The sequence below is a fragment of the Phyllobates terribilis genome, unplaced genomic scaffold, assembly GCF_046119375.1.
Source record: "Phyllobates terribilis strain yellow unplaced genomic scaffold, ASM4611937v1 Scaffold_11__3_contigs__length_659146591, whole genome shotgun sequence".
Classification (NCBI taxonomy): Eukaryota; Metazoa; Chordata; class Amphibia; order Anura; family Dendrobatidae; genus Phyllobates; species Phyllobates terribilis.
In genome coordinates, this window is record NW_027362771.1 from 384,088,559 (window position 1) to 384,112,912 (window position 24,354).

The following is a 24,354-nucleotide window of genomic DNA, read 5'->3' on the forward strand; positions in this document are numbered from 1 at the left end:
TCTGCACATCTCGGTACAGCGGGCGTGTTATAATGACGCTGAAACATCAGACGCAGAGGGGGAGTGATGGAAGAGGGAGCGTGATGCTCCCTCCTCTATCATTGCTTTCAACAGTCTGAAAAGGCACCAAATTTATAATAGCGGCTCCTGCTCATTGATAAATTTGACACACCACTTCTTAACCCTTCATGATCTTGCGATTTTCAGTTTTTGCACAGTACAAGACTTTCCTCTGCCCTTAGTATAAAAAGTTTTTTTGGGCATATACAGGGGGACTACGAGGCTTAGATACAGGTCAATACCCTCCAGTAGTAGAGCAGATAAAGGTAGTGGCTTTAGTTTATATTGGGAAAATCAGGTGACAGGTTCTCATTAATTGACAGGTACAAGGTCTTATGCTTTCAGCAGAACCCATACAGTCCCTACAGCTCCTTTCTTCTTGGTGACTTGCAATGCTCTATAATTTACAGACAATAGAATTTTGCATATATTGTATTTTCAGGTTTCTATCATTCATCATAATTACTAAGAATTAGAATGCATTCTTTAATTAGATTATATATGGATGTAGTGAGTTTATTTTGGATCTTCTGGGTAGAAAATTTGCACTGCGTTGCACTGAAAGTCTGCAACAAAATACAGTACAATCCAAATGGTGGAATATCCTGCATATATTTTAGGGCAAGCTTATATCTTGTGTATACAAATGCAGACTCTGTACATGAGGATTTTGCTGAAGATTTGTGAACAACTTACCTGCAGAAATATGTTTCCATGTTTGAACATAGCTTTAGAAACATAATTGTACTTTGAAGTACCTTGGGGGTGGGACAAAGCACAGTTATGCCATTTTTGACCTTATATACTAAATGACATGCGTTGAACAGAAGAGTGAAACTGGGTACTGACATTGGTACACATACAGTAATGGGTAGACCTACAGTAGGGGAATTTTAGTATTGTGCTTGTGGTGGACATTATGGTTAAAGGGGTATTCCCATCTTATCCACAGAATATGCCACTAATGTGCGCTGGGACCCATCTCTATTTTGAGGACGGAACTTTGCACATTTATACCATAAATGTGTGACAAGCCACTTTAAAAAAAATTGTTACTTTACACTAGAAAACCTAATATTGTCTCCTTTGATTAAAAAGAAAGTGAAGGTGCTCTACGTGGGCAAACTAACTCTCCAAAGTTATTTAATATTTCCTGCTCTTCCGCTAACCGTTTCAGGCTTTGTCCTTTTGTTCAACTATTCATAATAAAATAAAACAGAATTTGGCAATCCTAATTATTAATTTTCCATTTTATCTACTATGGTTATACAACGTCTACATGCCTTTTTGAAATTACATGGCTTTGTAAATTAATGGTCAATCACAACAGATCTTTTATAAGTAGAATTGGAAATACGCATCTTATATAACAAGGGTACATGTTTTGTTTCTGGTTTTAAAGTCACATTTTGGGTTTATATAACTGTGTTTTTATACTTGCAATTGTTAGAGTATTCTCTCCACATCCCCCTTTTTGTTGACTGAATTGCCTACTAGTAGAGATTAGAGAATCGATTCACAGGAACCTTTTCCAGAGTCCAGGTTACTATTCCATGGCCACCGGTCTTGAACCTGGTGAACTACCTTATATCTGCTGAAATCCTTGGCATTTCTCCAGATTAATAGGCTCACAAGGTTGGATCACGGGGTTCCTGTATGGTGGTCATGGAATACTGGCCACTAGACCAGGGTCTAGTGAATCGAATTGCTTATTAGAGGCTGGACAGACATCTGTCTGAGATGGTTTAGTGAATCCTGCATTGAGCAAGGGGTTGGACCAGATGATCCTAGAAGTCCCTTCCAGCTCCAACATGATTCTATGATCTCTACCTACTAGTCATAGTTTGTAAATCTCCTTGTAATGAGCAGCAATTCTCTATGTAACAAGGTAAACTCTATTGTAACTCTACACTATACTACATTCTTTATATATAATATACAGTACTAATTCACTCCTAAAGTGGATAATGTGGATAATAGTCTCAACTGAAAGTCAGATATAATTTGTCACTCAAAAGGAATTCTTCCAGATGTACCAAGAACAGACATCATCTTATAATAATTGTATAGTACAAATGACAATGATAATTAGCACATTTTCTCTGTGAACAGCCATCATCAAGCTCTTGACTCATCGTGTATAAATACATGGAATAGGAACTGCTTGTAGTAAGCAAATAATTCATCCTGTACAAAAAATACATTACGCTAATGTGAAATATTATGTAATACAAAATTATATACATCTATGCTCTATTTATAGACGTAATTCCAGATTTCCTTCTCAATACAACCAAGCCTAAAACAAACTATACCTGTTCCCTGATTATATTGCTATAATTAGGATGGGAGGAAATATACCAGATCAGTGTTATCCTTATATAATCCCTGCACTTTTATTGTACAGTTTTATTCAGAGTTTTTGACAGCAGTGGAGATTAAGACGCACCTCTTATTGTCTATAATTAGGAGGAACAGTAGGTAATGTGCCACTGCTGCTTTCTGAACGATTTGTTCATGGTTCGCCTGCCGTAAGTTTCCGTGTGTTAAGGTCAAAGAGGTTCAGGACAAAGAGGTTTATTCCCTATCATTGCTCAATGCTTACCCTCCCAGTGATCAAACGAGAGAAATAATCAAAATAATTGTTACATAAAAACAGATACTACCTGTACCTCTATTTTCCATGGATGTGTGATATCTACAGTGCAACAGAACTAATGAACCAAAATTTGCAGAGCGTTGGCACATCAATCCCTGCCTTGATGTCTCTTGTTAGACTTGTAATGCGCAACTATTGTTTGGCAAGAACAACTTTTTAAATAAAACAACAATACCAGACAACAATTGAAAAAGTACAAATACAGTTTGACTTTTTCACAGGTATCTTCCTTTTGTCATGATGTGTGGTGTTCTTTCATGTCATAAAAATGTGCCAATGAGTAAGTAGAAAGTGGACTGTCAGCCCATAGCCAGGATAAAATCTCAGGATTGTGCTAATCTTCACACTCACCTTGTTTTTATCTATATTTGATACTACTGTTAGAGTGGCTTGGAAAAAATAATATGTAATGATTTTTAAAAATACTTACAGGCCCAGTAGATGTCTGGTCTGACATAGGTAAGTCAAAATGACCTTGAAGCGTATAGTTAGGGAATAATCAGAATAGGTGTTTAATTAATCCCTTTCAGACATGTCAAGTACATTGTTGGCACCTGCGTCTTACACACATGATCGGATTGTGGTATGGTCGCTGTTATTTAACAACTTAAATGCCACAATGGTTGGTGAAAGTGGTATTTAAGTAGTTAGAGCAGATGGGGGCAGTTACATAGCCTACCTATCACCCCCACACTACCGACGTGCAGTGCAATCATGGGGTGCCGATAGGGTTACCAAGGCCAACATGTTTGTACTCCTTTTGAAGCCCAGTTTGTGGCTGAGCTTTATAGGTGATCAGTAAATTGACGAAATATAGCAATATTAAAGTATTGCTGCATATTGTACAAGCAATCAAGAAGATTCTTATCCCCTAGGGGGGTTTGAAAAAAAGAGAAAATAAATTTAAAAAAATAATCTAATAAAGTATATAAAAAAAAGAAAACGTTAAATCAATCTCCTTTTCTCACTCCAAGGGAAAATAAATTGCCATATCTGTAAAGGTCCAAACTATCAAATTATAAAATGATTTAACCCATATAGTAGAGCACATAGGAAAAAAAACAAGATGCCAAAATTGCTGCCACATTAACCCCTACTTGGATTTTTTTCCCAATTTTTTAAAAATATTATTTTACATATATAAAATTATACATGCAGAAATGACCGTCACTGTCCCTGTTGGGACTCATAGTCTAAATACCCTAATAGTGTCCCCGAATAGGAGACACTTCCCCCTGGAAGAAGCTTACCGCGGAACGCGCGTCGGGGCCAATGACACCATAAATAGGTCATACCCTCCATCTCTAGCACTCTGTCTTACACTGTATATATGCTCTGTCCTATATGGTAGAAGATATTCCTTATACTACTCTTTACTTTATGCACTTTGCCATATATTTTGCACATGGGTTACCAATGTATCAGTGGATAGTAATTACCTCTGCATGTTTATATGTTTCTGTCAGTGAGGCACTTGCCTTTGTGAATTTGGGTATATATGCTGCTAGCTGCATTGGGCACTTTATAATATGTAAAAGTAAGATATAGATATTCCTCACACTTCTCTTCAATTTATACACTTTGCCTTATATCATATATGGGGTATATCTATTTGTCAGTGGATAGAGATAATTTCTGCACCATTATGAGCACTTTTCAATGAGGCATCTATATTATATATGCTGCTAGCTGTATGAGGCACTTTATAATGTGTATTGGAAATATATAGATATCAATACTTAAAACCCATATATTATTACACCTGCCACTACTGGCTTATGTGGTCTGGCTAAATATTGATGTTTTTAGCACAAATGCACTTTATACCATAATATTTGATTTCTTATGCTCATATTGGATATATTGATATACAGTATATGGAGTTAGAGTTCCCTTGATGGAATGAATGAGTATCACCTGCTACTGGTGCTTAATCTGCTTGTTGTTCCCTTTTATTCATTATTTTTTATATACTTTTTAGATTGATTAAATAAAGATTGTTATTATGATAAGTATGATGGCTTCAGCTTCTAGATTTTTGTAGGTTTAATAAATCCCCTAATAGTATGTCTTTGGATTGTGGGAGAAAGTCCACTTAAACATAGACAGAATATGCAAACTCCTTGCAGATGTAGTAGGATTTAAACCCAGGACCCCAGCATTATCATTTAAAGCTATAACTTTTCCTGCAAAAAAAAAAATTCTGATATGACTAAGTTGACAAAAAATAAAAAAAGTTTTGACTTTTATAAAAACAGGAAGGAGAAAATAAATGTGGAAACAAAAATTTGTTCCAACAGGAAGAGGTTGATAAGAATTGCTTTGTGTTGAACTATTGCAAGCTGGTAACCAAAACCTTCACTTTTACAACACATTCATTAAAATATCTTATGATCCTACAGCTCATATTTAGACCTATGTTTGTTCAGGGTAACAGGCCATATACAAACCATGTATATTCTGATCCTGCAGTCATACTTCCTTCCCTTACATTTTACTAATGTGCCGTAAGTTAACCGTAAGGGGACAGATGGAAGGGTGCATAGTCGCAGGATCAGACCATGCAGAATTTTCTTATGAAATCAATAAGATAGGCGGAGAATCATGAATTAAAGGGAAGAACTGGTCACCTATAAAAGGTTACCTGCAGACATAGGGTTAATCTGTAAGTAAATGGCATTCCAGTGTTTCCCAGCTGCCTTCTGAAAGTGTGACTACTCAGAGAAAATGAACTTATATTCTCCTCGAAGCCACTGGCACTTTGATTGCCACTGCAGTGCATTTGTATACAGCGAGCTGTTAATCAAAGCGCCAGGGCGTGCTTACATCCACCGCTTACAGTATAGTGAGAAGTGCTGTGAGTGATGACTATAATTGCTTCGTGCACTGCCCCTACAACTGACAGCCGGTGGCTCCGAGTAGGAAATAAGTTTATTTTCTCCCTGTAGCCGCACTTTCACTGCAGATCACCCTGTTTACCTGCAGGTTAACCCTATATCTGCAGATAAATAGCATTTTCCAAAGTGACACATTCCCTTTAATTCTGTCATGAACTGGATTTTTTTCTCATAGCGATGTAACGCAATCTACGAATATATAATTTCGGTGGGATCTGATGTAATTAAATGTCTACGATGGGCCATAGACACAAGACTGTGATGAGAGCTTACAAAAATTGGATCAGACAACAAATATCTAATGTGTGGTTAAAGGTTCCAGACCTCAGGCAGAGGACATGCAAGTGGTATATTCCAAGTATGGATATCACTATCAAATATGTTGAGAAATATTACAGTACAATCTGAACCAAATAGCCATCTTACTAAAGTATTCAGAAGTGGAGTTTCTACGAAATTATAGATGAACTGATAGACGAGCACCATAGTACAAAATTCTTCTCACTACTTTACAAAGTGACAATAAAGTAATCTGACCAGGCAAACAAAGCCATAGTCCATCTCACCGCCATGTGGTGGAACAATTAGAATCTGTATGGCTAAATCAATCAATCAATTCAAAACCTCCATAAGTAGAATTATGTTTTTTGTCAATACTATCATTATTTCTAGATTTGCTACTAATATCACTGCTACCAATATTACCAGATAAAACGCAAAGATATAATGTTGGGTTATTATTTTCTTTTCCGATACATTATCCAAAACACTAAAAATAAAAAAGATATTAAACTTATTAAACCACACAAAGTTGATACATGCCCAGGAGCTGGGCTGGGCGGTCTCCAGTCCCTGCTTCGTTGTTGTATACCAGGGAACATACTTTGTTTGTATATTGATAAGATATGAAATGGTATAATACCAGCCATGGGTAAACAGACTGTATAACATTGGTATAAATGAGCAGTGAGACGATTATGGTGTTTGAGCTATATAACATATGGCTGACATGTTAGAAACAGTACTGCATATCCCTAAAGTTTCTAATGCATACAGATTTAGCAAAGGTTACATTGACTCAGATAACATGGCACTGGGATCTAAGGGCACAAAAGTGAAATTTGACACCTAACTTGACATTGGCCAATGGGTTTTTCATTGTTTACTTATCTCAATCCTCTTAAGTGATTACAACCTTCTGCGACAAGTTATTAAGATGGTGCGTTGTGAGTCATGAAATCCTTAGCTACATCTGTATAGTGGACACACAGCACCCATTGTGAGCAGAACGCAGGATTTACCAAAAATATCGCTACCATCGGACCTGGGTTCTTAAATGGAGGCATATGTTGTGCACATCAAATATTCCGATGAAAACTCTTTAGATTTACTGAGAAAAATTTCAATAAAAATGATGTTTAGTTGTGTCATGCAATTACACTGACACTGTGTATTTGCCCAATTGCTAATTTTTAAGAACAAACATTTATATAAACATTAATTTTTATTAGTATACAATATAAAAACACGATCTCCAATAAGGAGTGAAGAAGTAATAAGTAAATGCAACCAAAAGAACAAAATTATAATATAATGAAAGGTGGTATGAGATACACAGTGTAGATCCCAAACAAAAGGGGGGGGGGACAAAAGGCACTGGTGCATGGGTAAAGGAATATATTGAAAAACAATTGTCTACAGGCAGATAGTCTCGAGACACTTGTCAAACGGATACCTGCAGAATAGCAAAGTAAAGACATACATGAATAAATCACAAGTATCCAATCAGAGAGGAGAAAAACCTGGAAGGGACAAAAAGCGCAATAGGATCTTATCTGGGTAGATGTTTTTGAACGAATATGCACTATCCTGCTCACCTGATCGGGTTGTGTGCACATAACCACTGAAACAGACTTAGGCTGCTGCAGACCCACGAGTAGGAATCAAAAGCACTGGAAACAAAATGGGTTAAATTGCGCAGCTGTCAAGCGCTGATGAGAACAGGAATCAATTTCTGCGGTTTATTGGGCAACGTATTTAGATCTTCCAAGCTTCTTCATCAGGACAAAACCACGGTAATACCATGGTCTTGTCCTGATGAAGAAGTGTGAAACTTTGAAACGCGCTGACCAATAAACCGCAAAAATTGATTCCTGTCTTCTCATCATTTTTTGACAGCAACGGAGTTTAACCCATTTTGTTTCCAGTGCTTTAGGTACCCAATCAATGCACTGAAAACAGTATGTAGTGTCTACGGAAACTCGGAAAATGTAGCTAACAATAGTAAGGCTATGTTCACGCATCATGGTTTTTTCAACGTTTTTTCCAAAATTCTTTTTATTAGGAGATTTTTACAGTGTAGGGGACAAGGGGTCAGGAAAGGGATGCAGAGAAAGGAAAGGCAACCAAATAAAGGAAAAGAGAAAATGGGGTAGGGAGGAAGAGGAGAGAGAAAAAAAACACACCACAAAGTTAACATACCAAGTGCAAAAAAACAACATAGAATGAAGTATAGATTAAAAGAATTCTGGCAAAGTAATAAAAAATCATATAAAGAGGCTTCTCTTGCTTGGAGGAAAAATTGCATTTCAAGAGGACCATTTGGAATTATATTTAGGTAGAGAGTTATTCCTTAAAGCTAAGGAGATTTCACTTTGACGCAATACGAGTTTTTATAAGAGAAATAATATGTAAAGAAACTGTGCTCCAATTTGCTCTAAGTTTTTGAGGGAGGTCATCTGCTTCCAGAAAAAGGAGAACCAATTGGGGAGAATTTTTTTTACTGGAGATTCATTGATTTTATTCAATAGTAAAAAGACATCTCTCTTAAGTTTTGGACATTCCCAGAATATGTGAAGTTTCAGCGTTTTTTGATGCGTGTTTTTAATGCAAATTTTCAGCTGCTTTTTGCCGTACCAGCAGTCTACGAGATTCCAGAAATCTCATGCACACATCATAGTTTTTTTTGTTCAGGACTTTGTGCTTTGCATGTTTTTTTGCAAAATAGAGCATGTTAATTCTTTCAACGTTTTTTCAGCATTTTTTCACCCATTGGAAGTAATGGGTGGTGAAAGAAACTATGAAAAAAAACACCAAAAATGCAGGTGTAAAGTTTTTCAGCGTTTTTTGTGCCAAAACCAGAATGAGATTTTTTTTCCCTCAACTTTATGTATATGCATATAAGAGACAAAAGAACAGTGAAAAAAATGCTGAAAAAACGCACCAAAAAATAAGCAAAAATGCAAGAAAAATCCTGAACAACCTCCTGCCAAGAGATCAGATTTTTCTGCAGAAAAAAAAACTCTGAAAAAAACATGATGTGTGAACATAGCCTAATAAAGGTTGTTCTTCCTGGTGCAGGAAGTGCTTATCCTGACACACGTATTATGGGTAATTACTCTTTTTATTCATTCTTATTGTCTTTTTGGTTACTTAGGAATCTTCACTCCAGTATACCTTAGGTTGTTCCTCTTTAACACTATTGTTAGCTAAATTTTCTGGGTTTCCATAGACAGTATATACTATTTACAAGGCACTGATTGGGTACTTGTGATTCATTCATGCATGTATTTACGTTGTTATTATACATGTATGTACATGTATGTGTTTGATAAGTGTCACGAGACTATCTGCCTGTAGACAATTTTTTTTATATATATATATATTTCTTTATCCATATAGCAGTGTCTTTTTGTCCTTCCTCCCAGGGGTGTACCGTCCATAGCGGCAGCCCACGCAGCCGCTATGGGGCCCGTGAGACAGGGGAGCCCGGTGTGAAACAGCATCGGATCCCTCCATCGCGCATCACAATTTCAACAGTGTCTGCATCCTCAGGAATGCAGATACAGTTAAAAACAACCAGGCTAGGATTTGGTGGGCCCGGAGTCAGGAGAAGGACCCACCTCTTCACCTCTGACTGCACTATGTTGGTCGTGCAGAGGATGACTCGATGTCTGCTCCATTTAGAGCAGGAGAGGAGGCTCTGCCCACCTACTTCGGGCTCCAGCAGAGCAGAGCAGCTGCTTACAACATGGTTCTTGCTCTACTGGCAGCCTCCCCTGCTCTTTATTGTACTGCTCTGCTCTCCCCCTCCTGCCTTCAGCCATGCAATTAGCAAGAAAGCTCTGCAGTCTGACCCTAAGGGATGGGAGGCTGCACCAGAGAGAAATGCATCATATTCAATCATCTGCAGAGAGGGTAGGTCCATGTGTAATGTGTGTGCATATATGTATGTGTGCATATATGTGTATATATGTGTGTGTGTGCATATACAGTAGAGACCAAAAGTTTGGACATACCTTCTCATTTAAAGAATTTTCTGTATTTTCATGACTGTGAAAATTGTACATTCATACTGAAGGCATCAAAACTATGAATTAACACATGTGGAATTATATACTTAACAAAAAAGTGTGACACAACTGAAAATATGTCTTATATTCTAGGTTCTTCAAAGTAGCCACCTTTTGCCTTGATGACTGCTTTGCACACTCTTGGCATTCTCTTGATGAGCTTCAAGAGGTAGTCACCGGAAATGGCCTTCCAACAATCTTGAAGGAGTTCCCAGAGATGCTTAGCACTTGTTGGCCCTTTTGCCTTCACTCTGCAGTCCAGCTCACCCCAAACCATCTCGATTGGGTTCAGGTCTGGTGACTGTGGAGGCCAGGTCATCTAGCGTAGCACCCCATCACTCGCCTCCTTGGTCAAATAGCCCTTACACAGCCTGGAGGTGTGTTTGGGGTCATTGCCCTGTTGAATAATAAATGATGGTCCAAATCCCCAACAGTGTCACCAACAAAGCACCCCCACACCATCACACCTCCTCCTCCATGCTTCACAGTGGCAACCAGGCATGTAGAGTCCATCCGTTCACCTTTTCTGCGTCGCACAAAGACACGGTGGTTGGAACCAAAGATCTCAAATTTGGACTCATCAGACCAAAGCACAGATTTCCACTGGTCTAATGTCCATTCCTTGTTGCCTGTCCTTAGCAGTGGTTTCCTAGCAGCTATTATACCATGAAGGCCTGCTGCACAAACTCTCCTCTTAACAGTTGTTGAAGAGATGTGTCTGCTGCTACAACTCTATGTGGCATTGACCTGGTCTCTAAGCTGAGCTGCTGTTAACCTGCAATTTCTGAGGCTGGTGACTCGTATAAACTTATCCTCAGAAGCAGAGGTGACTCTTGGTCTTCCTTTCCTGGGGCGGTCCTCATGTGAGCCAGTTTCTTTGTAGCGCTTGATGGTTTTTGCAACTGCACTTGGGGACACTTTCAAAGTTTTCCCAATTTTTCGGACTGACTGACCTTCATTTCTTAAAGTAATGATGGCCACTTGTTTTTCTTTACTTAGCTGCTTTTTCTTGCCATAATACAAATTCTGCTTCTGCTTCTGAGGATAAGTTTATCCGAGTCACCAGCCTCAGAAATCACAGGTTAACAGCAGCTCAGATTAGAGACCAGGTCAATGCCACACAGAGTTCTAGCAGCAGACACATCTCTACAACAACTGTTAAGAGGAGACTTTGTGCAGCTGGCCTTCATGGTAAAATAGCTGCTAGGAAACCACTGCTCACAACAGGCAACAAGCAGAAGAGACTTGTTTGGGCTAAAGAACACAAGGAATGGACATTAGACCAGTGGAAATCTGTGCTTTGGTCTGATGAGTCCAAATTTGAGATCTTTGGTTCCAACCACCGTGTCTTTGTGCGACGCAGAAAAGGTGAACGGATGGACTCTACATGCCTGGTTCCCACCGTGAAGCATTAAGGAGGAGGTGTGATGGTGTGGGGGTGCTTTGCTTGTGATACTGTTGGGGATTTATTCAAAATTGAAGGCATACTGAACCAGCATGGCTACCACAGCATCTTGCAGCGGCATGCTATTCGATCCAGTTTGCGTTTAGTTGGACCATCATTTATTTTTCAACAGGACAATGACCTCAAACACACCTCCAGGCTGTGTAAGGGCTATTTGACCAAGAAGGAGAGTGATGGGGTGCTACGCCAGATGACCTGGCCTCCACAGTCACCAGACCTGAACCAATCGAGATGGTTTGGGGTGAGCTGGCAAAAGGGCCAACAAGTGCTAAGCATCTCTGGGAACTCCTTCAAGATTGTTGGAAGACCATTTCCGGTGACTACCTCTTGAAGCTCATCAAGAGAATGCCAAGAGTGTGCAAAGCAGTCATCAAAGCAAAAGGTGGCTACTTTGAAGAACCTAGAATATAAGACATATTTTCAGTTGTTTCACACTTTTTTTTTAAGTATATAATTCCACATGTGTTAATTCATAGTTTTGATGCCTTCAGTGTGAATGTACAATTTTCATAGTCATGAAAATACAGAAAAATCTTTAAATGAGAAGGTGTGTTCAAACTTTTGGTCTGTACTGTATATGTGTATGTGTATATATATATGTGTGTGTGCATATACAGTACAGACCAAAAGTTTGGACACACCTTCTCATTTAAAGATTTTTCTGTATTTTCATGACTATGAACATTGTACATTCACACTGAAGGCATCAAAACTATGAATTAACACATGTGGAATGATATACTTAACAAAAAAGTGTGAAACAATTGAAATTATGTCTTATATTCTAGGTTCTTCAAAGTAGCCACCTTTTGCTTTGATGACTGCTTTGCACACTCTTGGCATTCTCTTGATGAGCTTCAAGAGGTAGTCACCGGAAATGGTCTTCCAACAATCTTGAAGGAGTTCCCAGAGATGCTTAGCACTTGTTGGCCCTTTTGCCTTCACTCTGCGATCTAGCTCACCCCAAACCATCTCGATTGGGTTCAAGTCTGGTGACTGTGGAGGCCAGGTCATCTGGCGTAGCACCCCATCACTCTGCTTCTTGGTCAAATAGCCCTTACACAACCTGGACGTGTGTTTTGGGTCATTGTCCTGTTGAAAAATAAAAGATGGTCCAACTAAACGCAAATCGGATGGAATAGCATGCCGCTGCAAGATGCTTTGTTGGCCATGCTAGTTCAGTATGCCTTCAATTTTGAATAAATCCCCAGCAGTGTCACCAGCAAAGCAACCCCACACCATCACACCTCCTCCTCCATGCTTCACGGTGGGAACCAGGCATGTAGAGTCCATCCGTTCACCTTTTCTGCGTCGCACAAAGACACAGTGGTTGGAACCAAAGATCTCAAATTTGGAATCATCAGACCAAAGTACAGATTTCCACTGGTCTAATGTCCATTCCTTGTGTTCTTTAGCCCAAACAAGTCTCTTCTGCTTGTTGCCTGTCCTTAGCAGTGGTTTCCTAGCAGCTATTTTACCATGAAGTCTTGCTACACAAAGTCTCATCTTAACAGTTGTTGTAGAGATGTGTCTGCTGCTAGAACTCTGTGTGGCATTGACCTGGTCTCTAATTTGAGCTGCTGTTATCCTGCGATTTCTGAGGCTGGTGACTCGGATAAACTTATCCTCAGAAGCAGAGGTGACTCTTGGTCTTCCTTTCCTGGGGCAGTCCTCATGTGAGCCCATTTTTTTGTAGCGCTTGATGGTTTTTGCAACTTCACTTGGGGACACATTCAAAGTTTGCCCAATTTTTCGGACTGACTGACCTTCATTTCTTAAAGTAATGATGGCCACTCGTTTTTCTTTACATAGCTGCTTTTTTCTTGCCATAATACAAATTTTAACAGTCTATTCAGTAGGACTATCAGCTGTGTATCCACCTTACTTCTGCACAACACAACTGATGGTCCCAACCCCATTTATAAGGTAAGAAATCCCACTTATTAAGCCTGACAGGGCACACCTGTGAAGTGAAAACCATTTCCAGTGGCTACCTCTTGAAGCTCATCAAGAGAATGCCAAGAGTGTGCAAAGCAGTCATCAAAGCAAAAGGTGGCTACTTGGAAGAACCTAGAATATAAGACATATTTTCAGTTGTTTCACACTTTTTTGTTAAGTATATAATTCCACATGTGTTAATTCATAGTTTTGATGCTTTCAATGTGAATGTACAATTTTCATAGTCATGAAAATACAGAAAAATCTTTAAATGAGAAGGTGTGTCCAAACTTTTGGTCTATACTGTATATGTGTGTGGGCATATATGCAGTGTTGTACCGCCAATGGTGGCAGGCCACGCCACGGCTATGGAGCCTGTTAGCACCCACAGTGCCTGGCCGTCCGCACAGAATGATGGGGGTGGAAGAGTCTGCTGATGCTACCTCCTCCTTCATCATTGCCCGTGCTGACAGCTGGAGGGGGGGCCCGGTGCAAGCAATGATGATGCAGGAGGGAGCATCAGCAGATGCTTCCACCCCCATCATTCTTCCTTGGCGTCTGACGTCTCAGTGCAACAGGCGCGGTGACATCATTACAGGGCACCTGCTGGTAGGAGAAGTCCGGCACTTCACACTAGACGCTGAGGAGACTGGAGCATCAGGTGGAACCAGGACCGGTGGCCATAATACAGTATGGGGGGTGCATTATATTGTGTGGAGAACCATGGGGGTGCATTATACTGTATGGAGGACCATGGGGGTACATTATCTTGTATGGAGGACTATGGGGGTGCATTATGCTGTATGGAGGACCATAAGGGTGCATTATACTGTATGGAGGACCATGGGGAGTGCATTATACTGTATGGAGGACCATGGGGAGTTCATTATACTGTATGGAGGACCATGGGGGTGCATTATACTGTATGGAGAACCATGGCATTGCATTTTACAGTATGAAGGATCATGGTCGGCGCATTATATTGTGTGAAGGACAATGGGGGTGCATTATACTGTATGGAGGACCATGGGGAGTGCATTATACTGTATGGAGGACCATGGGGAGTTCATTACAGTGTATGGAGGACCATGGGGGTGCATTATACTGTATGGAGGACCATGGGGGTGCATTATACTGTATGAAGAACCATGGGGTTGCATTTTACAGTATGAAGGATCATGGTCGGCGCATTATATTGCGTGAAGGACAATGGGGGTGCATTATACTGTATGGAGGACCATGGGGGGTTCATTATACTTGTATAGAGGACCATAGGTTGTACATTATATTGGGTGGAGGATCATGGGGAGAGCATTTTATTATATGAAGGACCATGGGGAGTGCATTATATTTTATGGAGGACCATGGTGAGTGCATTATATTCTATGGAGGACTATGGGGAATGCATTATATTACATGGAGGGTTATGGGGGCGCATTATACTATATGGAAGGCTATGTGAGGCCATTATAATATGTGGGGTTCCATTATACTGTATGCAAGCAATTATACAGTGTGAAGGTTTGTTTGGGGTCCATCATACTGTGTAGGCGCCATTATACTGTTTGGAGGGCTAGTGCCGGCCATTATCCTGTATGTAGGCCCATTATAGTGCGTGGAGGGCTGTGTGGGGGTCACAGTTGGGGTCACCATACTTTGCCTTGGGAGTGAGGTGGGGTACAGTAGGGTCATTATACTGTGCATGTGGAGGAATTCACCATGGGGGAATCATACCGTGTTTGGGGGGCACTTTTGTTTGCATAATACTTTAAGGGGGCAATGAAAGAGGAATCTCGGACTTGAGCAGGATGAAAATTACTATGTAAAAGCTGGAAAGTTGTGAGATCTGCTCTTTTGTGACCCTGACAATTGTTTAATTTCTTTTTTTTGGGGGGTGGGGGGTTTCCAATTATAACTTCTGCTATGGGGCCCCATGATTTCTATGTACGTCCCTGCTTCCTCCCTTTTCTTTGGGATCTTCACTGTGTATTTTATACCACCTTTCATTGTGTTATAATTTTGTTCTTTTGGTTGCTATTTACTTATTACTTATTCACTTCTTATTGAGCTCGTATTTTTATATAGTATGCTAATAAAAATGAATACTTTTATTAAAGTTTGGAGATCCATGACTCTAATTTTGTAGGAAATATTTATTATTTGGATTTTTTTACGCATATACGTAGTTGAGTATCTTCAGGATTTTCTTCCCTTTTTTAAGAGCAAAGCATTTTTTCTTGTTGACCTGCTTTTTAAAAAATGTTTAAAATGTTATTTTTCAGATTGTTTGCATGCCATCAAATGGTAAAAGCATAAAATAATGTAGTATGATTGTAAAGCCTGAAAGCTATTCCTGACAGGTAGTAATTTTGTCTTATAAAGTTACAATGGAGCTACCTGCCGTAGAAGTCATTCCCATTACTAAAAGCCCGTAATAGCCCCAGGGGTAGCCATGGCTATTGTAGCTGCTGTACTGATTTTCTTTGAAATGTGATATGTAATGCATTGTAAAAATAACAAATATTTATATAGAAGTTAAAAATCCTGTAATATAAATATTAGCCTTATAGTAAATGTGAGTTGTTATTATTTTTATTTTTTTTGCTGTTCGGTTATTTAAAGGGGTTTACCACTAAATATATTGATCATCTAACAATAGGGGGTAAATGTATGATCACTGGGCAGCCAACCAGTCCCAGAACAGGGATGCCAACATTTCCTATCTGAATGGAGCTATGTGCATGGGTGACCACCAATACTTTTACTTCTATGGGAACGGACAGAATGGCTACCGCCATCAGGCACATAGAAGTGATTGAAGTGTTGGTCAGACATGCACATTGATCCTTTCACAACTGCGACTTTGGCACCACCATTCCAGTATCTGCTGTTTATAATTCTGCTAGTTGCCCAGTAGAAAAAGACAGTGGTTTAGCTCCATTCCCCTGTAAACCTTGTGTATTAACGTGGTTTTGGCCTTGTAATTGTCATCTAAGCTCCCACAATAACCTGCACTCTAGTAACAGAAATATCGTTAAGCTTGCTTTCCAATAATTTTGAGCTACATAAGCTACATCAATAATAGGAATCATTGTTTGCCATGTTATAAATATTTAGGAACAGACAAATATTTATATGTATTTTAGCTACATCTCACACAAGATACATCTTTATCACACTGTAGCTCTATGGATCTATTCTGCACTTGCTGTTAACATCCAATGGTTTTCTAAGCGTTTGAAAGATTATTGTATGTAAAGCATAATGGCCTATTAAACATATGAAAGATTATTGTATGTAAAGCATAATGGCCAATTAAACATATGAAAGATTATTGTATGTAAAGCATAATGGCCTATTAAACATATGAAAGATTATTGTATGTAAAGCATAATGGCCTACCTATTAGTCATAATCTGTGAGTCCCCTTGAGAAAGCACAGGGTGTGCGAAACGCACGTCGGGGCGTTATCGGTGGCACAAGACAGAACCTATCCATACTCCTGATGGGTAAGCATAATGATTTAGGTTAGGTGCTTGCAACTATGCTAGTACTTTTCTGTTACTCTCTTCATACTAGTCTGAATTATTTGTGATCCATGGACACTTGTGGACATTATTCTAGTTACAAATTGCACCATATGGCTTGCTCCATTATTTAGTATGGGAGATATTACTGTTACCATCTACTGTAATTCAGAATATTTATGTCCATTCTGTCTCTGTGCGCTTGATAAATTTTTTGTCTCATCCTTTTCCTCATGACAATATTTAAAAAAAAATTCTATGTGATTATCTGTTTATGATCTTTTAATCGCTATTTGTTGTTAATAAAATTGGTATTTTTTACTCGGAAGTGGTATTTGGAAAATTTCTTTTCCAAGCATAGGTGTTATGTTAGGTGACCCACTGCATGTTGTTGTCCATTTTGACTAGATGGGGAGATATGACATATTCTTTCTCTAGCCAGTATGCATTATTTCTGCTTTTGGAGTAGCGTTTTGTATAATCTGTGAGTCCCATCAATCTGCAAAATGTAGGGAAAACGCGTTTACTGAAAAGCCAGGTCCCTTTTAATGCAGTGTAGTACTGGCACTTGCCAAAAGGGTTAAAAAAGACTGACTCTATTAGCTCATGTTAAAATCCAACAGTAGAAAATATTCTCGGAGCGTTTTCATGCAATCCTGCTTTGCCGCACCACATACTGAATACACACTGTGGTTGATATCTATTGGAGGCTGACCTGAACAACCCATTATTAAATACTATATTAGCTCATGTAAAGAAAAAAAAATACCCTATATTCACCTCCTATACTGGTGGCATTCCAGCAATATCGGCGCCCAATCTCTCGAGATTTGTGTGACATGGTTAAGCCAATCAGCTATTGAGCTGTACAGTGTTCATTCCCAATGGGATTTGAACCCAGACATTGTAGTTTCAGAGGCTGATGCCTTACCATTGCACTATACAGTCAAGTAATACTGCCTGTGAGCTTTTCTTGTCTTATGAGATCAAACATGAAAATACTCAGGGTGACTAAAAGTCATTGTGATTCTGATTCTGATGTTTGAAGAAAGTCACACATCAGACTCACACATGATTTGAATTTGGCTTGCTTGCAGTCTGTGCATAAGTCCCAATCAGTTTCAGACAGGTTTGCACTGAAAATCATATAACCAAATAGAACGCCTAGGTTTTTCCAACTGAGTTTATAGCTCAGTGGTTAGTGCACTGGCTTCTGGACACAGAATTTTGGGTTCAAGTCCCATCAGCGAACAGTGACATTTTCTTATTATTATTACAGTTCTAAAAGTCACTTGTAAAAGTCACTTGTCAGAATCACTTGTCAGGGTATTTAGCCTCAAACTGACATCATTCTGATGTTTGATTTTGATATCTGATCTTTTCCTAAAATGGACACTGTAGACCTGCTGTGTTCTCACTTCCTTTGGATGAAACTCGGACATCCGAAAGATGTGTGTGAGAACTGCAGCCTATTACCAACTGCTATCTGGCTGCAGTACTCACGTAGAATAATAATGTCATGCAAGCCTTGAGAAACCCAGCGCTGGCAATGGCATCAGTATAACGGCACTGATGTGGGAGTTGAGTGTAGTATAGTATTTATGAAGGGGTTGTCATATGGCTGTATTGGTACTGATTCTACCTCCCTTAAATTACAGTGCACATGGAAATTTAAGTGAAAAGTGCTTATAGGTGGTTTAATTGAAATAATCTTAAATAAAGTATTAATCATGGAGCCTGTTGTGCTTCAGTCTCTCTTCCTAATATGACTGTATGATATCCACTTCTAAGGAAGATTCCTTGCCTGGACGTCAGCGCTCTTTACATTCCACTCATTGCTTCTTGTTTAACTTCTAACCCACTTAACCAGAAGGAAGTTGAACATTGTCAGGAGAATGAATGCAAAGTATGTCGTTTCTATGTACTTCATAGAGCGGTTCTCTCTGTCTGGACCTCCTCTTCCCAAATATACCTTAGAGTATGGTCACACATAGTGGATATGCTGTGGATCTTTCTGCACAGACTTGCGTACACAAAAGTTGTAGAAAATCACAGTAAAACAAACACACTGCAAAAAAAGGAATCATGGAATTTGACCTGCAATGTGAATTTTAATCTGTAACAAAACCTGCAAGTTAAAAATCATATTGTGTATAGATCCTTGCAAAATGACGGAAAAAGTCTTTTATGTGAACATACTCTTATGGCTACATTTATATGTGATAGAAAAAAAAATCTGTTGCACTAAGTGTAAATTTCCACGCAGAATGTTTTTTTTGCAGAGTATGGATGAGATTACCTAAATGTTTTGCTAGAATGAGACAGAAATTTTGCAGTACGGTGTCAGTGAGACAAAAAAGTTGCATTTTTGCCATGTTTTTCTGCCTGTTTTTGCTGCGGAAAAAAATGCAACGTTTTACAGTACCAGCAAAGTGAATGATATTTCTGACATCTCAGCTTATTTTTTCCTTGCGGATTTGAACCATTAAAGCCTTTTTTCAAATCTGCAGAATGTCAATTCTTTCAACATTTTTGCAGCATTTTTCACCCTTTCAAAAGAATCAAGAAAAACAGACGTAAATATGCCTAATAATGTGGCAAAAACATACATATTTTATGCAGCTTTTTTGTTGCCAACACTTTTTTTCAGCAGAAAGAGTTGCTGCAAATACTTAACGTGCGCACATATACACTCATTACAAAGCAGAACAGTGCAGTGAAATACAGCAGCACCCAAAACTTCCTGAAGATTATTGCTAGTCTGTAATCACGAGGTGAAATAACAGACAATATAAGTGACTGCCTCAGAAATTGTCTTAAAAGCATGGGAACAAATTCTGGTTTATTTTAGTGGATCATAATACCTATGGGCAGATGAAGGCAGAAGGAGAAATTTCTAGTTTGTATTTGTAATAGATAGTATTTAGTAGATAGCATTATTATATGCACTGTATAATTATTATTATATAGCATACTGCTATACTGCTGATAGTGCTATAGTGCTAATTTTACTTCACATATTCTAGTCATGTGTTGCTATTTCTTTGAAAAAATATTCTAAAACTTTCCAGGATAGTTCAGTCTGTTTGTATAGCTGTAACAATAACTTAAAGGGAACCTGTCACGTGAAAACTGCAGAGTTAATCTGCAGGTTAATAATGTTCTGAACCTGCCCAGCGCCTGCACTTGGAGTCCCTCTGCCGGGAGGAAATTAACTTTATTCCTCCCCACAGCGTTCAAATTTTAATCACAGGGGTGGTGCTGATGCAGATTCAGTCACCGCTCTGTATATAGAGAGCCATGGCTGTGACCGCACCCCTGACACTGACTAATGCTGATCCTGCTGTCAGTCAGTGTCTGGGGGTACGGTTACAGCGGCTGCTCTCTCATTTCCTCCCGGCAGTGGGGCTTTAAGTGCAGGCGCTGGGCAGCTTCAGAACGTTATTAACCTGCAGATTAACCCCATATCTGCAGGTTAATAGCATTTTTTCACATGACGGGTTCCCTTTAAGAAATTGTAGAAGTGATGCCATTATTAATATAAATAAATTTATCCTGCTCACCAACTCATGACCTAAATCACTGTAGATTCCCACACTGAAAAGATCTTTAACGTTCTGATAAAATGTTGATAAATGGTCCATATATTTGGCCTTCATCTCGTAGTTAGAGGCAGCTATACTGATAAGAGCTTTCTGGTGACGTGTTTTCCCTGCTTCCCCTGGGAACATGAGCTCTGATTCACAGATAAATACAAGTCAGCGGCATTGTGGTAATATGTCACTGTGCTAGGAAATAGTTTAAAATCTTTATATTTAAAGGAGTTAACCACATTTTGGGAATTTTATTTTTACTTAAATGCATTTATTTTGGGCTAAAAATATTTTTTGACATTGGATTTCATTATAAACTTTGCACCATTTGGCTCTTACAGGTTTTTTGTTTCCCTGCAGATTCAATTTAATTTAGCAGGGGGCCATAAATCATGTGAGAGGAGCTCAGAAAAAGACAGATAAAAGAGTTACAGATGTCAGGACGAGCTCACTGACAGATTCTCAGATAAAGAGGTTGCCACTTTGTCTTATTAGTGCAGCTTTCTTCTCAAACTGACCAACAGTTATATCTATAAAATGGTGGCTGGTGGAGGAACCTGTGACCAGCCTCCTCCTCTAGAAAAACAGATATATCATATGATGTCTTACTGTTGTGTGTAATTGTTCATTTATTTTTATTATTCAGTTATGTTACTACTTTCCCCAATTCTAAAGTGCTGTTTTTTTCTTAATAAGGGTATTACTTATACAATTCTATACAATTATACGTCACCTTTTGATAAGAGAAAAGAAGAAAACAGTATTCTTGTAATAAATATTTTTTTCAGACTGTATCAGTCTTGGTGAGTACGGATGTGTATATGTCTTCATGGCTGGATTAACTTTAGTATTTACAGTGGTGGCCAAAAGTATTGGCACCCCTGCAATTCTGTCAGATAATACTCCGTTTCTTCCTGAAAATGATTGCAATCACAAATTCTTTGGTATTATTCTCTTCATTTAATTTGCTTGCAAGGAAAAAACACAAAAGAGAATGAAGCAAAAATCAAATCATTGATCATTTCACACAAAACTCCAAAAATGGGCCAGACAAAAGTATTGGCACTCTCAGCCTAATATTTGGTTGCACAACCTTTAGCCAAAATAACTGCGAACAACCGCTTCCGGTAACCATCAATGAGTTTCTTACAATGCTCTGCTGGAATTGTATACCATTCTTCTTTGGCAAAGTGCTCCAGGTCCCTGATATTTGAAGGGTGCCTTCTCCAAACTGCCATTTTGAGATCTCTCCACAGGTGTTCTATGGGATTCAGGTCTGGACTCATTGCTGGCCACCTTAGAAGTCTCCAGTGCTTTCTCTCAAACCATTTTATAGTGCTTTTGGAAGTGTGTTTTGGGTCATTGTCCTGCTGGAAGACCCATGACCTCTAAGGGAGACCCAGCTTTCTCACACTGGGCCCTACATTATGCTGCAAAATTTGTTGGTAGTCTTCAGACTTCATTATGCCATGCACACGGTCAAGCAGTCCAGTGCCAGAGGCAGCAAAGCAACCCCAAAACATCAGGGAACCTCCGCCATGTTTGACTGTAGGGACCGTGTTCTTTTCTTTGAGTGCCTCTTTTTTTTCCTGTACACTCTATGTTGATGCTTTTTCCCAAAAAGCTCTACTTTTGTCTCATCTGACCAGAGAACATTCTTCCAAAACGTTTTAGGCTTTCTCAGGTAAGTTTTTGCAAACTCCAGCCTGGCTTTTATATGTCTCGGGGTAAGAAGTGGGGTCTTGCTGGGTATCCTACCATACAGTCCCTTTTCATTCAGACGCCGACGGATAGTACAGGTTGACACTGTTGTACCCTCGGACTACAGGGCAGCTTGAACTTGTTTGGATGTTAGTCGAGGTTCTTTATCCACCATCCACACAATCTTGCGTTGAAATCTCTCGTCAATGTTTCTTTTCCGTCCACATCTAGGGAGGTTAGCCACAGTGCCATGTGCTTTAAACTTCTTGATGACACTGCGCACGGAAGACACAGGAACATTCAGGTCTTTGGAGATGGACTTGTAGCCTTGAGATTGCTCATGCTTCCTCACAATTTGGTTTCTCAAGTCCTCAGACAGTTCTTTGGTCTTCTTTCTTTTCTCCATGCTCAATGTGGTACACACAAGGACACAGGACAGAGGTTGAGTCAACTTTAATCCATGTTAACTGGCTGCAAGTGTGATTTAGTTATTACCTGTGGCACCTAACAGGTGTGTGCAAGTTATAGGTGCTGTTAATTACACGAATTAGAGAAGCATCACATGATTTTTCAAACAGTGCCAATACTTTTGTCCACCCCCTTTTTTAGGTTTGGTGTGGAATTATATCCAATTTGACTTTAGGACAATTCTTTTTGTGTTTTTTCATTGAAGACAAATTAAATGAAGATAATAATACCAAAGAATTTGTGATTGCAATCATTTTCAGGAAGAAACTGAGTATTATCTGACAGAATTGCAGGGGTGCCAATACTTTTGGCCACCACTGTATGTGAATAAATTACTAATCCATTAAAATGACATGTGGCTAATAGGCAGTGTAGTGTCATTACAGGGACGGCCAGCCCCCTCCAGATTCATAGGCTTCAGCATTGTCCATTGCTTTGTATTTATCCTATTGTCTTTGTGGTAAAGTGTTGTACATAATTAATGCCAAAACTAACAAACAGAACGGCAAGGACACATAAATATTATACCGGAAGAAAACTGTGCAGAAAAGCAAACAGGAGCAGATTGCCAATAAAGAAACAAAGAGCGACTTGTATGTGTCTTGTTTTACATAACACAATTGTAGGTTATACAATGCCAATGCTGATAATTCTGATACCATGTATTACTATAGCTATGAGCCTCCTAAAATTTGTAATCTTGGCCAAAACTGTTAAAATAAAGAATAATAATTTATTGAAACACTGAAATCATTCCCCAATAGTCAATACAATAATAAGGGACTTTTTAATTCCAATTCACTCTTTTTTAGAATGTCAACAAGAAATCGGTAGAAGAAAAAACAATCCCTCCTAGAGAGTTTTCCACCTTTGGAAAGATTTTTTTTCTGCCTGCATGTATTTTGGGCTAAAAATCTTTTCTTTTTCTATTTGGATTTGTTAAAAAAAAATTGCACTGTTTGGCTTTTACAGGCTTTTTGTTTCCCTGCACATGCAATTTTGATGTGCTCTGTGTTAATAAATCAGCTGATAAGAACTAAAAAAAAGACATAATTTTGTCAAAACTCTCCCATTGGACCTTCAGAACAAGTTCACCAATGGATTCTCAGTTAGCTCATTCTGCAGTCAGCAATAGATGGCAACCCAGAGGTTGTAGAAATGTAACACAGAGGCTATAGAAGGCAAACAGTGCAACATTTTAAATGAAACCAAATTACAAAAGACATTTTTAGCCAAAAATACAAGCATTTAAGAAAAAAATAGTTTTAAAGGTGGACAACTCCTCTTTCTATAAAATGATAATATAAGTTTCTACCCCTGCTACAGTTTTTTTGTTATATTACATCAATACCTCTATGTGAGGTCATCACCTGACTGCTTTATGTAATGATTCTTAGGCTTTATGTGCATGAGCAGATAATGCAAAAAGTTGATGGACAATGCAATGATGTCATTTTGCTAGATGGCTGCAAGGTCAAGCACAACACTGGACAGTGCCCTTTGGCTTATATCTCCATGAGGCCTCTGAGCATCAGGGGCAGAAGTATAAACTCAATGGGACTCACTATTTTTTTGGCTGGCTTCCACCATTTTAAATACAGTATGTATTCTGAGAGTAATGTTCCTAGGACAACCCCTTAAAATATAAATTAAAAATTACCCACACCGTTACACTTCCAACATTGCCAAGAGCA

The 24,354-nt window shown here is 38.9% G+C and overlaps 1 protein-coding gene across 3 annotated transcripts in view; it reads right to left on the reverse strand.

Annotated features, from left to right (window-relative positions):
• MYZAP (myocardial zonula adherens protein) overlaps positions 1-24,354 on the reverse strand; it is a 103,315-nt gene that overhangs the window by 43,647 nt on the left and 35,314 nt on the right. The window lies entirely within an intron of this gene.